At 41.2% G+C, this 16,008-nt stretch overlaps 1 long non-coding RNA gene across 4 annotated transcripts in view; it reads left to right on the plus strand.

Annotated features, from left to right (window-relative positions):
• The first annotated feature begins 1,620 nt into the window (after positions 1 to 1,620).
• The window catches only part of LOC106635092 (uncharacterized), an 84,919-nt gene continuing 70,531 nt past the window's right edge, over positions 1,621 to 16,008 (plus strand). For 2 of the 4 annotated variants that reach the window (XR_008619804.2, XR_008619801.2), the window contains exons 1-4: positions 1,627 to 1,744; positions 11,581 to 11,700; positions 13,890 to 14,012; positions 14,993 to 15,098. This is a non-coding gene — a long non-coding RNA (uncharacterized LOC106635092). Of the gene's footprint in view, positions 1,805 to 11,580; positions 11,701 to 13,889; positions 14,013 to 14,992; positions 15,099 to 16,008 lie in introns of all 4 variants that reach the window. The other 2 variants (XR_008619802.1, XR_008619803.2) reach the window with 2 other exon arrangements.

A 16,008-nucleotide genomic window follows, 5' to 3' on the forward strand; every position in this document is an offset into this window, starting at 1 on the left:
GGCAAATTTCCTGTGGTAAATACTTCTAATTTATGTGGATATTCTGCTCTCAAGGAAGTAGAATATAACTCCCCCATTCCTTAAGTGTGGGTTAAACATAGTCACTTTATTCCAAAAAGTACAATATGGAAAGGGGGAAAAAAGAGTAACTTTATACTAAAGAAACCTGACATAGATTACTTTAGCCAGGTGATCAAGGTTAACATCAATGACATGTTGATAGTATGTGCCCTTGATCAGATGTGATGAGAATGGCACTTTACTTCTACGGTATTCTACCCAAAAACACATAATCCCAGTCTAATAATGAGAAAAACATCAGACAAACCCCAACTGAGGGACATTCTACAAAATATCCGACCAGTATTCCTCAAAAAAGTCAAGGTCATCAGAAACAAGGAAAATCTGAGAACTGTTACAGCCAAGAAGAACCTAAACTGTCATGATAAGCAAATGTACGGGGGTATTCCGGATGGAATCTTGGAAAAGGAAAAAGGATATTAGGGAAAATCTAAGGACACATGAATAAACTATAGACTTTAGTTAATGATAATGTATCAGTATTGGCTCATTAATTGCAGGAAATGTACCATGCTCATATAAGGTGTTATTAGTAGGGGAAATGGATGTGGCATGTATGGAAACTTCATTATTACCTTTTCAATTTTTATGTAAACTTAAAACTGTTCTAAAATAAAGCTTTTTTTTTTTTTTTTTTGAGACGGAGTCTCGCTGTCGCCCAGGCTGGAGTGCAGTGGCGCGATCTCGGCTCACTGCAGGCTCCGCCCTCCTGGGTTCACGCCATTCTCCTGCCTCAGCCTTTTGAGTAGCTGGGGCTACAGGTGCCCGCCACCTCGCCCGGCTAATTTTTTGTATTTTTAGTAGACACGGGGTTTCACCGTGTTAGCCAGGATGGTCTCGATCTCCTGACCTCGTGATCCGCCCGCCTCGGCCTCCCAAAATGCTGGGATTACAGGCGTGAGCCACCACGCCCAGCCAAAGCATTTATTTTTAAAAACTTATAATGCCTGGATATCAGCCGTGAGATACTGATTTAATTGATCTGAGGTGTGGCCTGACCCTTGGGACTTTTAAACACCTCCCAGGTGGTTCTAATTTGTCTCTGGCAAACCACTACTCTTCCTTCCTTCTGCTGTTTTGTTTAATTATAATAAATGCTCTGACCTTATCCCTGATAAAAATAGCAGTGTGCCTTAATGATTTTGGTTGTTTGAATGCAGCAGTTCTTTAAATGTACAGCCAGTGATATGGAACTTAGTGATATTTCCCATTAAATAGAAAATCTTGTCCAAGAAGCTTAAAATGCCATAAAGAGTTTAGGTAAAGAGACAGTGAAGGGCAGATTATACTAAATGTATTGTCGGTTTAAATCTGTGCGTGGTGGGAATGCCTTTTTCTCTCTGCCGTGCTATTCCATATGTACTTGGAGATGAGACATCTCCTAAATTTTAGGTGCAAAGGGTTTAGCTTTAATTAGGCAGTAGATTTATTCTTCAGGGGTTGATTGTGACAAATGAGATAAAAGCATTACCTGCTGGCAAATGAAGCTTAAAGGTTCAGTAACCACAAACTGAACCGAGCCATCTATTTTTCTCCTGCAGGGAAGCTGGCAGCCTGGGCTCTTGGAGATCGTGTCTGGTGCTGGAGAGGACTGGCTCCCGCACTCAGTGAGGGAGGGATTTTACTGACCCAGCATCCAGATGAACTTTGGTGAGGAGAGGAGGTGAGGAAGTCAATGAGCCTTGCTTTTTCACTTGCAATTATGGCACTTCCTTTGGAAATGGTAAGACTATATTTTTAGACTTATATTATTAGCTTAAAATCCTAACAGGCCAGGAAGATGGCTTCATGCACGTTAAGGCATGCAAAAGATTTATTTTTCCTATGATTTTTCTTCCTCAAGTAGTCATTAGTAGGAATTCTTGCTTTTTGTTAACACCTGTAAGAATATTAAGAGAGACCAGAAAACATTTGTTCATTGGCTGTTACACTATATTAGGCACTGAAGTAGATATTTTAAAGGTTAAAAATATATAACAGTGGCTTTTTATTCATTCATCCAAGCGATGTTTACTTGAATGCATATCATGCACCAGGTATCTGCTAGGGACTGGATATTTTAAAAAATAATACAACAAAACAAAACAAACAAACATAAAAAAAAAACTAAGCTAGATTGGGTCTCCTTTCTTAAGTTGTCTCCAGTCTAAAATCTTACTGTCTAGGTCAATGGTTCTCAATCCAGGGTGAATTTGCCCCCCAGAGGACATTTGACGGCGCCTGGAGAAATATTCAGTTACCACTACTAGGAGGGATGAAGGATGCAATGGAATCTAATGGGTAGAAGCCAGCAATGCTGCTGAACATCCAATAAAATATAGTTCAGCCCCCAACAACAAAGAAATTATCAGACCCAAATGTCAGTCGTGTCGAGGCTGAGAAATCTGGCAAACCCACTGGGCTCTTCCTTAAACAGACAGCACATTCTCCATGTGTGAATTAAACAAAGCAAGCTTTAAAGCCACCTCCTGCCCTCCCTCTACTAGGTGGGTTTGGAATATTGAAGGGTCCCTCCCTAGCTGCGGGGAGAATAAATGTTATCCCCACTCCCTACCATCACTTAGGTGGGGTGTGGTGGTGGCACTGTTCAGCAGAAGGTGAGCAATTCTATCATCAGCCCAGACCAGAGACATGTCCTGTTAAATAAGTCTGCCCTAGAGAGAAGACGTGATACTTTTCCTCTTTATTGGGAGCAGCCAAGCTTCTATAGTCAAGGCCAGTTAAGCACAAATCCTTTCAAACAATATTACTAAAAGACAGTGACACTCTTATAATTTAAACATAGTATTTGCACCTAAATTGAAACTGCCATAAAAAAATTCTACTGTTTTACTTCTGTGTAAGTACTAACTGCAAAGTCTGAAAGAAGAAGTAACCTTACAGTCATGCTGTTCAATGTAGCTACTAGCCACACGCTGCTGTTTAAATTAGTTGACATTAAATAAAATGTAACGTTTATTCTTCAGTTGCACTAGTCACATTTTAAGTGATCAGTAGCCATGTGACTACTGGCTACTGAATTGGACAGTATGGGTGTAGGACATTTCTGTCATCACGGGAAGTTCTATTGGACAACATTGTCTTACAAGGCTCCATTTCAAAGGATTCTTATCAATATGCGCAGTTATTTCTTTAAAAAAAAAGGCTTGTTTCCTAGCAGCTGAGACACTGGGGCAATGCTTTGCATTATCTCGTTATCATTGTCTGTTAGAAAGGAACTGACATGTTCTGCTGGGGGGACCACCTCTCTTCTGATATGGAATTTTTGTGAAGGGTTTATGTAATGGACATGGGATGACGTGTCAGATGATTGAAACTATGATTTTCCAGAAGATGTAACAACGTAAAATTCAAATAGGTAACTCCTGTAAGGCATTTCTGATCTAAGTCAAGTGTGTGTTGTTAAATATTAATTCCATTAAAGTATGTCAGCAGGGAATTAAGATATGTGACCCAAATATATTTCTTTTTAGTAGCTGAGTGTAATAGAGTAGTGCTCAGTGGCTCTCAACTGAAGAAGAGGTGGGACGAAGGGAAGAGAGGAGATTCAGAATATTTGGAAAAGATTCTCCATGTTATTTTAATGTACCCAATCCAGATAAGTATAGTTTAGAGATATGCAAAGGATAATTGATTTACCTTTTACTGCTGCTGTATGACTGGGGGGAGGCGGAAAGGCTGCGACTTTTAAAAGTCCCTCTTTTCAGAAATTTTGATTAAGTACAACTTTGAGTGGGGCCTAGATATTCACTCCATTCTCTCTTGCTGTCTTTCCTTTCAGTGACCTACCTGTCTATCCCTCCCTACTTGGTTATTGTTCTAAATAACCAGGATGATCAACTGGCTTATAACAATGGCCTTAGGCAATTTTTCCCAGTATCAAGAGTCTCTAGCAAACTTTTGCAAGCTGTATATCACAGTCTATTCTTGGCTGCATTTTTTTGATCAGTGCCTGAAGGGATGATATGTGTGCTTACTGATCAAAGCAAGTGTCTCATGCACAAAGGGTGCATTACCCAGAGAGGACACTCAACTGAAGAAATTCAGGAATCCATTTACTACTTTTGCTCAGGCTGAAAGGCACCCCACTTCCACAGAAAGGTTGGCTATGAGTGTGTGAGCAGGGCTAAAAGTGTTCTCCTAAAGGACCCATTCAAGCCATTGGATAACTCTTCAGGTAGAGAACCCAGAGTTTGGTAATAGAGCTTTGCCCATTTTATTAATGTTAGAAAGCCATTACTAGCCATAGGGAAACCTATCAGTCCATCAGAATGACACCTTGCTCTGCTGACAGGTACAAAACTTCAACACTCTTTCCCCTTACCCCTAATTAAGTCTCGAAATTTCACATCATATTTTCAAGATATGTTAGCCCTGAATGGGTTTATATTTTTCACTTTCATTTTCTCAAGTTGATTTAGAATAGCCTTGCTACATCCTTTGTTTTCCTCATTCCTGGTTTCACATTTTCTCCTGGTAGAAATGTAATTTCCCCCCGTAATATGTAAAATGTTGATCATTTGGAGTTTTTAAAGAATAAGGTGGAACTCATATCATTGTGTAACCATCCAGAATGTACATTCTTTTTGGTGGCATGATGTACAACATATGACATTAGGACAAAATATCCTACCACCCCCAGAAAATGTCCACCCTTAGCTTCCTCCTCTTTTTAAGGACATAAGAGCCTGGTGGTTGATGATGGAAGAGATGAAACTGTGAAGAGACCGAAGAAGCTAATCTATCAATAGTTAAGTTTCCATTTCTAAAAGATCTTACTTTGAGTCTACCTATGCCTGGGATGTCAAGAGGTATGAATTGCCCTAACGTTCAGGGAGCCATCTAGGTTTGTCTTCTTAAGGTATCCAGCCAGAGGGGGACGTGGATCTTAAAACCATGTAGAATTTAGGCTTAACGGATGCACTAATACCTTGAAAGGAAGGCAGGAAAGAATGAAGAAAGAAGCCTAGAGTGGCCCTACTGAAGACTGCATCATCCATGAGAAAATATTGAGTGTCTGTTATGGGCCAGGCCCTGTGTGGTACAATGTGTTGCTGTAACATGAGAAAAAAAAGGCATTTGGTCTTCGTCCCAGTTTTTGGCACAGAGCTCCTAAAACCTTTGGAAATTCCTGAGTGATAGAGTGTCTTTTGCATGCTAATGAGGTGACTAAAGAGGGCCATGCTTAGATAGCTTCAGGATAAGGGTTGGTCACCAGAGAAGCCAACCACCTGATTATAGGGTTAGAATTGTCAGCTCTGCACTGCCTTCCTCCCCACCTCCAGAGAGGGTAGACGGGCTGGAGATTGAGTTCAATCAGCAGTGGGAAATGATTTAGTAAATACTGTCTATGTGGTAATGATGCTTTCATAAAAACTGAAGCAATAAAGCTAAGGGAGCCTCCTGTTTGGTGACTACATTGACATATTGGGAGGGTGTCTTACCCAGAGAGGGCACGGAAGAGTTGTGTCCTCTCCCTGCCCCATACCTTGCCCAATGCATCACTTCCATTTGGATGTTCCTGAATTGTGTCCTTTATAATAAGTGTAATTGAAAGTAGATAGCTTTTCTGAATCTGTCGGTCATTCTAGCAAACCACTGAACCTGGGGAGTGGTTGTGGAAACCCCCAAATTTGTGGTAGACTGGGCAGAAGTGCAGGTAGCCTGGAGACATCATGTACAGCTAGCATCTAAAGTGAGGGCTTCTTATGGAACCAAAGCCTTACTGTGTGTGGTCTAGGCTAACTCTGGGTAGCTAGTGTCTGAATCAAGTTGAATTGTTGCCACCCAGTTGGCTTCAGAGTTAGACAGGAAAACAGGGTCTAGAGGCAGGGGACATAGGCCGATTCATACTTCAGCTATGACAGGAAATATCCTCTCCATAGGGTGTACACTGAGTAAATGATTGTAACTTTACTGCATCCTCTCCATTTACGTAGGGCGTACACCAAGTAACCAATGGAATCATCTAGAGGGTATTTAAACTCCTGAAAATTCTGTAACGGGGCCTTTGAGCCCCTATGCTCAGGCCCACTCCCACTGTGTGGAGTGTGCTTTCATTTTCAATAAATTCCTTCATTCCTTCCTTGTTTTGTGCGTTTTGAGCAATTCTTCATTCAAGATGCCCAGAACCTGGACACATTCCACTGGTAACAAGAGAATCAGAGAATTCGTTGGTATTGGAATGGCATAGCTGGGAATAAAGTGGTGAACAAGAGTAGACATCTTTCTACTCTCGAAATTTACAAATAGTATCCCAGTGAGTTTGTTGGGTTATTTAGCACTATGCTGTATATTGTCCAATCACCCCCTCCAAATCTACTCACTCTGGTCTTTAGAGGCTGACCCTCATGGAACACATTAATGGGCACTCTTTTTTCCATCTGTAATTGGGTTTGAACAACGGGGTGTCCTGGGAGGAAACTGAAGTGAGGGAGGTAAGTAAAATCAGGGTATTGATTCACCTGGCTCACTCCTTGGGAGCCCACCTTGGGCTGTGTCTCATTTCTAGGCAGTCCTCTCAACATGACTTTCTTCTTCCCGATTCTGGCAACTCCTTCTTGTCTCCTTGTGCATAAGGGTGGTGTAAGCACTTCAGCTTCTAATCTTTGGTTTTTGCCTGCAAACCATTGTGGTTCTATTACATCCTGAATACACCCTTGTAAAAAGTTCCTTATTAAATAAACCTTCTTTGAATTATCCTGATATGAGTGTTCTGTCTCACTGGCATCCTGACTGATACAAGCAGTGTCCATTTAAATGGTGGATATATGTTTGCAAAGTATGTTGAGTTTTGCTTTAGTATACTTGATGCTAAGCCAGCTGTTCAGCTACTTAAGAAGGTGACCCTGGTTTGCAATGATAAAATTCTATTATAGAGTAGGATGCTTATCTCCCTATTTCCTTTGGCAGGAAAGTATATATTCAATGAGGTACAGAGAAGGGGAGCTAGAACATTATTTCTGTTTTACAGCATTTAGAATTACAATTTCTGTTGCCAAAATGTTCCTCTTACCCATTATGATTCTGACATTAATACTATATTCCAGGCTTTGAAGAAGCATTAATAGTTTGGGATTTTACCAAGATGATACATGCGGATGAGAGGTTGATAAATGTTGCAAAAAGTCCTTGTTATTATCTGTTTTATTGCTGAGATGGAACAGGATAGTAACACTCAGAAGTTTAATAGTTGTGCCTGAAACACATTTTCTTTCATGATAAACATTTGAGTGACAGAGAGTCCAGAAATGGGTTGTGAAGAGAGCACAAAGTGTGTGCTTTTATTGCTTGCTTGGCAGAGGTTCCGCCATGGAGAACAACATCATAAAATTTACATTTGTTATTGATCTTTTTGCCTGAGCCCCACCCTAGTACCTCCATTAGAATCTGTTAGAAGTAAGTTTTTCCAGATGATGAATTCCTTGTGAAAAGAGATGAACTGTGAGTTTGTAGCTCACAGTTTGTAACTGCGAGCCTCCTTTCCTCCTTATTTTGCCTATTAAAGTCATTACTGAATTATAAATTAGGGTGGCCAGATGGGATAATCAAAGCTGGTTTCAACCCATCTATAATTCATTGATCCATAGATAAGACAGAAAGCTTGTCTCAGAAGATGGTACTTGTGTACATCTCAAGAGAATTGGAGAGAGGCTACCTGCATCATTGATCACTAACCTTTATAGATAAAAGCAATTTCAAAGGCCATCTACCCCCTAATGCTATAGATGAGGAGACTGAGACCCTGAGATATTAAAAGACTTACCCAGGAAAACAGCTGTATTAATTTGTCAGGGTAGCCATAACAAAGTATCACAAACTGGGTGGCTTAAACAACAGGACTTTACTGTCTCACAGTTCTGGAGATGGAGCATCCACAAGTCAAAGGGTTGGCAGGATTGGTTCCTTCTAGGGCTGTAAGGAAAGGATGTGTTCCAGAGCTCTCTCTTTGGCTTGTAGATGGCCATCTTCTCCCTGTGTCTCTTCACATTATCCTCCCTCTTTGCATGTTTGTATTCAAATTTCCTCTTCTTATAAGGACACCAGTCATACTGGATTAGGGCTTACTCTAATGACCTTATTTTAACTTGATTGCCCCTGTAAAGACCCTCTCTCTGAGGTACTGAGGGTTAGGACTTCAACATATGAATTGTTTGGTGGACACAGTCCAAACCCTAAGCACATCGACTGTCTGAAAACTGACTAGAATCTTGGTCCTCTGATGCTCTTGTTCATTTTTTTCCTATTACACTACTGTGCCTTTTAATATTCTTGTTCCCATTGCTACAGAGACCATTCCCTCTTTCACAGAACTAAGAGACAGGGATGTGGTTAAAACCTGAACTTTTCTCAGACACTTCAAATGATTCCATTTAGGGGAATATAAGGCCAAAGTAAATTTAGAGAAGTTATGATCCTTATTAATATAACCTGAACATACTCCTCTTGGGGATAAAGATAAACAATGATTTTTTTTATGATCACATGGCTGTTAATGTTGAACTTTTAGAGTTAGACACAAAATTCTCTCAGACTTATTTTATGAACTGCAGTTTATATTATTAAATTGTGATGATAAATGAGTTTGCTCAGTTATTCTCTTCTTTGACTTGACTTTCTCTACCCCTGAAAAATAGCCTACCAGGGAAAGGAGGTTTTCTTTCTGGATGTCCTACAGATGAAGCTTTGGCAGAACCATTGTCAATCCAGGCATTTAATTCTCCTGAAATCATGTTGTCAGTTCAGGGATGCTTGAAGCATATAAAGTTTAGGAGGCAACGGAATCAGTGCCAGATATTTAGGGATATGTTTGCATGTAGGTAGGCAGGATATTTTTATGTTGTACCAAGTGGTCTTTTCAGGAAAGTGGGTCTAGACGAGACAAATAAGTTTTTAATTCATGTCAGGTCACTGAAGCCAATGTGGCCTATCACCCTCACATCAACCAAAATTGCTTGGATTAAAGGTTGGAACAGAAGAAAACTAATAGGGTATTAAACTCTCCAATAATGACTTCATTCTTCCCATTCTCACATGGCCTAAAATGCTTATTTTCAAGGAGGGGAACCTAATGCTGAGAGAAATAACGTGATTAGTCCAAGAACACAGTATACTCCCCTCACACAGCAATGTGCTTCTGCCCAGTATAGCAGCTGTAATGCAGGACTCAGGTGCTGTGTGCTAAGTGGCAGTTCTAACTGTCTAGCAATATTTACTAGGGAACACCTAAGTTTGGGCCTTACCTACTAAACCAAGTCACAGAATATGTCTCTTGGTACTTAGAGGTAGGAGGTTTTAGGATGTACCCCTGCACTCCTCCCCACCAGCAGTGTCTCCCAATGCTCACCTCTTAGATCATCAGCCTTTCATATATGTCAAGAAAAAAACTTTCATTAAGTGATTAAACAAATTTGGAAAATGCCACATACTGCATCCCTTTCTTAGATATTCATCACGCATGTTAGCATATTGACAGCTTTGCAATGTCTGGCAATGAAAAAGCCGTTTAACTTTCTTTAACCAGGTGTTTCCAAAAGTTATCTGACAGAACCATTTGTTCATATAAAACCCGTAAGTTGCAAGCAACACATTTTGAGAAACCCTGTCTAAAATTTGCGTAAGTCAGGGAAAGATATACATTAACAAATAATTTAGATCAGGTTCAGAGATGACAGAGCAAGAGATCTATGGAGATATCCTTATAGAACAGGTGAGTGATAATCCTTATAATCGGCCCCAAAATATTCCTTGTGGCTATTAGCAGGAAGGGAATCCTAAGCTGGGCTGGGCAGGCTTTTCACATTACAGTCTTTCCTCATTGTGGGGGTGTGGATGACTGTGTGAGGGGGTGTGGATGACTGTGTGAATGTATTTGTGTTTGACCTAGATAATCAGGTGGTTTAGAAAAGAAATAGAGCACTGGGCTAATGATCACAAGGTACGGTGTGTTTTTGGCCTTTATCATGGACTTGTGATGAGACATCTCAGCAGTCCCAGTGCTCCGCTAGTTAGTGTGGATGCTGTTGTACAACCTCCATCCCTCTGTGCAACACAGGCCTTTAGTGTCCAAAGGCCTCTCTGTTCACTTGGGACCTCAGCAAATGCTGTCTGAAGGTGAAAGGGGAAAGGAGCATGTTGTCGGGCTGATGACATAATGTCTACAATGTTCCGGTCACCTCAGGAGGAGAAGAGGGTTTGGTGCAAAGGACCCTGCTGTTCCTGAGGGAGGTGTGAATGACTGTCTGACACCCTATATAAACCCTGCAGCACAGCCTGATTGGGCCACACAGAATGTTTGTAGTTAGATGCTCCTATAACAAAGACCCTTTGGTTTTAAATAACAGAAACCACCTTGAACTTGCTTCGGGAAAAGAAGACACTTTTAGGGTAGTAAAATACTTAAGCATCTGATAAAGAAGACACTTTTAGGGTAGTAAAATACTTAAGCATCTGATAAAGTTTAAAGAATTTAAGCAACCACATCTCAAAGTTCAGAAACACAATGGTGCAGGGGATCTGCCTTTTTCTCTGTGTCTGTGTCTCAGCTGTAATTCTTGGCAAAGAGAATTGTATAGGCCCGATTATTGGTCAAATCCCCACTCTAGTTCATTTAGCTATAGCATAGCTAATGGCCATGTCTCTCTCATTTTTTCTGTTAGAATCCCAATTTGTTCAGAAGAGTGTGACAACAGCTTGATCTCAGGGAAGACACATTCCCACTGCAGTCCCAGAGGATGAATTGTGATAGTGTAAACCAGTCATAGTAATCCCATTTTTCTTTGTCAGTAATTGGTTGAGAGTGGCATTGTGACCCAATTCTAATGTAGCAGTTATAAATAGAAGTTAGTTGGATGTGATTCTGGGAAAGCTTTTGTCTTTCCTATAAAAAGGAACAACAGATTTACCAAGCATGGCTCTGTCTCCTTTTGCTTTTCTCCTTCTCTGGAATGCAGGCATGATGCCTGGTGATTCAGCAGCCATCTTGTAACCATGATGTGACAAGTATGAGAGGAAAGCTGTGTGCTAAGAATAGAGGGTGCAAAAGAGAAAGAGCCAAGGTCTCTGTATGGTTGAATTGCCTTACTGACACTGGACAGCATCCCTCCTGATTTGTTCTTATTTGAGAAAAATGAAAACCTATTTGTTGACATCACAGTGTACTTTAATAGGTTGTTGTTATTGTTGCCTTTACCTGCAACCAAAAACATTCCTAAGTGAGAAAATTATATAGTAAAAACGGGTGCCAGGAGCCAACTCCTATGGCTCAGAGAATGATTCTCAGATCTTTAATGGGATAGAAGAACAGGGGATGGCACCTACAATGGTTAGATATTCAAAAGTATCTACCAAGCCACCCTGGAGTCTTGAAATCTCACCACTGCTTTAGGGCATAAGAGAGAAACCCTGTTCATGCCACTGCACACCTGTCCTAGATAGAATTAACTAACTAATTCTACTGATATTTATTGACTCTGCATTATCTGCTTGACATTTTTCTAGGTGCTGAGGATTGATTGGTGAAGACAGAGAGGGTCTTGGTTCTAATTGAGCTCACATTCTAAAAGAGAAAAGAGAAAATAAACACGAAAAACGAATGGGATCACTTCAGAAATTGAAAAGGTCTATAAGAAATACAAAACAGGGTGTGTGATAGAGGGTTGGGGAGGCTGTGACCATGGAAGGCCTAAGAAAGTGATATTTGAAATGAAACTTGAGTTGCAGAAGGGAGCCAGCTGTGCAAGGCTGAGGACCAAATATTTCAGGAGGGAACGGCCAAGGCAGAAATGAGCATGGCCTGCTGGAGACCGAGAAGGAACTGTTAGTGGGTTCCCACTGCACAGGGCCTGGGGAGGCTACCCATGCTCGTCTCATGGTAATGTGCCAGCAACTCAGCCTACTGGCATCGTGATGAATCTCCGGGCTGCTAACTGGGCTTCATGTTGCATAGGTGAACTGTCCCGCCACCTGCTTGAGGCTGGCAGAGCCCAGGGGGTGAGACCACTGGGGGTGGTCTATGTAGTGGACTCTCTGAACAGAGTGACCGATTCCCTCATGTTCTTTCCCTTTGAGAGTGGATCCATCATTCTCAGCCGCAGCTCCTACGCTCTCCAGGAGACTAGCTTCCCTTGGAATGGGGTCAGCCCTGCTCTGGAGGGACTGGGAGAGCATTCAGCTAGCACACAAATGCTACAGGACCACGCTCCAGTTGCCCCCTCAAGTTATGACTGCCCCTGTTGACATTGTCTAGTGCTTGAGAGTCCCCTGTGTAGAGACCCTGCAGAGAGGCAGGAAGCCTGCAAGGGCCCTGGGCTGGTCATACCTGACATCAGTTTCAAGTGATACTTATCAGTGAAGCAGTCACATGAGATCACAGGGCTAGAAGATCCCTCAAAGGTCACAATGTCCTGCGTTCCTTGTGTGTCTGGCTTAACCCAGAACAAAAGTGTCAGAATGCTACCACCCCAACATCTAACAGGTTGCCTGTGAAATGGGATATCCACTCACCTCTGGTAGACAATCCAGTTTTCTTTTCTCTAACACTTGAACTTGCTGGCCATTGGAACCACTATAATTATAATAGATGTTAGATTTCTTGTGTGAGTGATGGGATGTGAGGAACGTGATTGTTCCCCTTAGAAGAGTAAGGTTGCCTAGAAGTACCCAACCTGCCATTTAGAAATCCTGGGTTTGGTTTTCCTACACCCCGAACACAAAACCACAAAATACCAAAGTTGGAGGCAACCTTAGTGATTAATATCCCTCCTCTTACAGATGAAAAAAAAAAAAGGAACATGACCTGACCAAGGTTAATAATAATACTGCAAAGGAAGGCTCTTTGGGATTCACATGGCCCTGTCATAGGTGTTTATAGAATTTGGTTGTAATGTGCCCTCTGACTTATAGGACGAAGAAAAAAAATCCTTGCATGTCAACAATATGTGCCATCAAAGTTCTCCATGCCTCTGTCTGGTTTGATTCTCACCATCCTATGTAGTGGGCATTATTTTTTCTCATTTTACACACAAGGAAAACAAGGCCCGGAAAGGTTAAGTCCATTCAGTTAGTAAGTGGCAATCCTGAGCTCAGGCTTCAATCTTCTGCCTTTTATTCAATATCATTTCCAAGCCCATCTCCATTTTGATTCTCTGGGGATTGAGGGTATAGCGGAAATTAGCCATAACTTGGGTAGGGCAAGATATATAGGAGCTCTAAAAGTCTCTACCCTATTCTGGATGCAGATATTGTGGGTTGCTAGAAATTCTAAAGAAAGGATTCTGAGTTTTAGTGACTCACCTTCATTGGCATGTAAATACTTCCCTCTTAGAACCACTGTAGCTGGAGCAAGGGCCTCATGGCTGCTAACATAATTTGGTGCTGTCATCTCAGCAGCTGCCTCTCCTTATCTTAAATACCACCTCCCAGGATAGTGTGGCACTGAAAAGCTCAAGCTGTTAGAATCTGCTGGCTACTCCAATTCCTGGTTCTGTCGCTTTAGATGACCTGAGCGATATTATTTAAATTTCCTGCATCTCAGTTTTTCCATCTATAAAAGGGAGCTAGTTATAGTACCTTCCTGAGAAGGTAAAGACTAAATGAGGTAAAAAACTTAGGAGAGTAAAGTGCTCAATAAATACTAGCTGCTGCTGCATTTGCTCTTGAGACAACCGAAGGAATTCTGTCACAGAGCTGAGTTTTCACCAGGAGTACAAAAGGAATATGTTCATAGTTCATGGACTCGGTGGGCATGCCAGGGTGAGAGGTATCCAAAAGACAGAATCACATACAGTTTACTTCTTTTTTTTTTTCAGACGGAGTTTCGCTGTTGTTGCCCAGGCTGGAGTGCAATGGCGTGATTTCAGCTCACGGCTACCTCTGCCTCCCAGGTTCAAGCAATTCTCCTGCCTCAGCCTCCCAGATAGCTGGGATTACAGGTATGCACCACCATGCTCGGCTAATTTTGTATTTTTTAGTAGAGATGGGTTTTCTCCATGTTGGTCAGGCTGGTCTCAAATTCCCCACTTCAGGTGATCCGCCCGACTTGACCTCCCAAAGTGCTGGGATTACAGGTGTGAGCCACCGCACCTGGCCCAGTTTACTTAACTCTGGGGAATGATTGCTCTGGACCTTATACAACAAGGGTTATCTTCATTTTCTGCCAGTATCACCCCTCTGCCCCCACCCCCCTCAACAAAGCAGAAGGCTTTAACTCACCCACCTGAAAAGCTAAAGCTGACCTGGAAGTTATGATTATGTATTTATTTAGTCTGAAAGAAGGAACAGAAGAGCCTTTTATATAACTTGAAGAGTGTAAAGGAGCCAATGATAAAAACCATTGCCCTGAACTTTTCCAAAGCACCATAAATCTCTCTGTTATGATTCTCCAGTTGTTGCCAAGGTATCATTTGTCTTTTCGTCTTCAGATAGACGAAAACAAACGTTAACGAACTTCCTTCTGTTAGTTTGTGTATCTGTGATCCAAGGCTATAAAAATGCTACTCTTTCAAGTTACTCCCACCTGATGCTTATTTTGTGGTTTCTCAGTAATATTCTGATTTTAATTTGATTGCTTTTTATGTTTGTGTATTTTCCCATTCAAAGCTGTTTTTTCGTCCCTTCCCTCCCTTTTGTGTTTCTCTCTGTCTCTGCTGATATTTTTTGCATGTTTAGATCATCTCTCTACTGACCTTTCAGTGGCTTAGCATTTTGTGCAATGCACAAGTGGAGTTGGGAAACATAGCCAAGTGACAAGCTGTGAAGTAACAGCTCAGCCTTCACAAAGCAAATGTGCTTTGTGCACTTTCTTGCCAGAGCAGATGTGGCCTTGATGGACTGTGGGGAGCATCATCTCTCAGGTAAAAATAAATTACTAAGATTAGGACCAAATGATGCAAATCCTTTCATTTGCAAACAGATCATGAACTGGCAGCCATGTGGAAAGAAGACTAGACTGCGAATCACTTAGGATCCCGCCCTCGGTTTAGTCTAGAATACTCTGCGAATCAGCTTTTTGGCCCTAGGTGAGTGATTTTAAAAAACATTAAATGTGCAAATGCATAAAATGAACTCACGTAGTTCATGGACGCAGGTGACATAGGAAGTTAATCAACAAAAAAATAGAATGAAATAACAAAACTCTGTGTCCCAACACCCAGTCTGAGGCAATCCTAACATTTTGATGGATTTGATTCAGACATAGTTGAAGTTCTTTGCAGGCTTCTTAATCCCATTTCCCTTCCTTCCATCCAGAGATAAACACTATCTTGCATGTACATGCTTTCAGACCTTTTCTGCATGCACATGCACCTTTCCACAATATGTACTGTCATTTTGCATTTTTTAAAAATTAAAATAAATGGAAGCACACCACACATATTCTACCATTTGTTTGTTATCTAATTAGCATAAGATCTCAACGATTTAGCTCTAGTTCATTCATTTGAACTGCTTTGTTGCATGAACAGACCACTATATATTTATCTGTTCTTCTGTTGATGAACACTTAGATTGTTTTTAATTTTACACAATTATAAAGAATGCTTCAGTGAGTGTTCTTGTACATTTCCTTCTCCTAACATACAAAAGCTTCTCTACAATAGCATTTTTCAAAATGTTTTGTCCACACAGTTACATGGAAACCCAGCACATACATGTGCTACATTTATGTACATGTATGCATATATGGAACAAAAGTTTCTCAGAATAATATTTATCTTTATTTTCTACTTAATTCTAATTCTATTCATTTTATTTTATTTTGAGACAGAGTCTTGCTCTGTCGCCCAGGCTAGAATGCAGTGGTGCGATCTCAGCTGACTGCAACCTCCGCCTCTCAGGTTCAAACCATTCTCCTACCTCAGCCTCCTGAGTAGCTGGGATTACAGACACATGCCACCATGCCCGGCTGATTTTTGTATTTTTAGTAGAGAC

This window comes from Pan paniscus, chromosome 11 (genome assembly GCF_029289425.2).
Source record: "Pan paniscus chromosome 11, NHGRI_mPanPan1-v2.0_pri, whole genome shotgun sequence".
Taxonomy (NCBI): Eukaryota; Metazoa; Chordata; class Mammalia; order Primates; family Hominidae; genus Pan; species Pan paniscus.